Source organism: Pseudomyrmex gracilis, unplaced genomic scaffold, assembly GCF_002006095.1.
Source record: "Pseudomyrmex gracilis isolate BER0280 unplaced genomic scaffold, ASM200609v1 scaffold_4288, whole genome shotgun sequence".
Classification (NCBI taxonomy): Eukaryota; Metazoa; Arthropoda; class Insecta; order Hymenoptera; family Formicidae; genus Pseudomyrmex; species Pseudomyrmex gracilis.
Window position 1 is genome coordinate 1 of NW_018024872.1, and position 1192 is coordinate 1192.

Sequence of the window (1192 nt, forward strand, 5' to 3'; positions counted from 1 at the left end):
GGTGACGCGAGACAGCGCGATTAGGCCGTCTCACTTTAAAAGAAGGACAGACTAACTCAACCACTTGAGGGCGCCACTTCCCGGGCAGAGACCCCAGTGCGGACTTCGGATCTCGCTCCAGTACCCTCTTAAGGCTAGTATTACTAAAATAATCACTCCAATTGCATTGGCAGCAAACTTTTGTCATCCAAATTATCTAAGAATTTTATGTGCAATGGCCCTTACAGGATAAAGAAATTTTTGAATTTCTAGCACTTTTCTATTCTAGGCCAATCAACAAGCTTAAACACTTTGTTGACAAATGTAATTTGCATTTCTACAAACATAATAGTATACTTCGATAAATGTTATACGTTTTATACGTATTTTATACGTTTTTACGTATTTTACCGTAAAAAACTATAAAATGAAAAAACCTCTAGATAATGCTCGAATAACCCAACCCTGGTTATAACCGTTGTTACTTCACCGAAAAATAGTTTACTTTCTACTCGTACAGCTTTACTACTTTCATTGAAGACGGCACTTCACAGCATGCTAAGATGGAGGGGGTGTGCACGTGTATGTACTATGCAGATGCCGATAGAAAGTTTGTTGCTAAGAAACAAAAATGTTGTTTAACCTAATTCCGTCCTATCAACATGTCATATCATTTCTAATAATATATTAAACTTAATGACAATTCGAATGTTACTTGATCGAATTATAATACATCAACATACTACATTTGTTACAGAAGTACATTTTATTAAAATTAGTATTGTAATTATCGATTACATTAGCATAGAGTAAATAGACAGTAAAAGACCAACAAACACAATATTGACAGATAAGCTATACACTTCCCACAAAATTCTAAAAACTGGAAAACCAGTGATATATATAGTGTATTGTAGATTACGTACAATTTTGTATGTACACTAATTAATTTGTATTATATAAATATAAAATATATATATACGGTTCTCTATGCCAACTATCTGCCATTCAATATTTTCAAGGTAGATTCTTTTTCTGACAAAAAGATCTGACACAGAAAAACAGCGAGATTGTAATAATTGTAATTATTGTTGAAAAGTAGATTTTGTGTATCTTGTGACACATGTGTTTATGTACAAAGTTAAAACTTAAATACATATAATATATATGTATTTATATATTATATATATATATATACACATATATTTACATA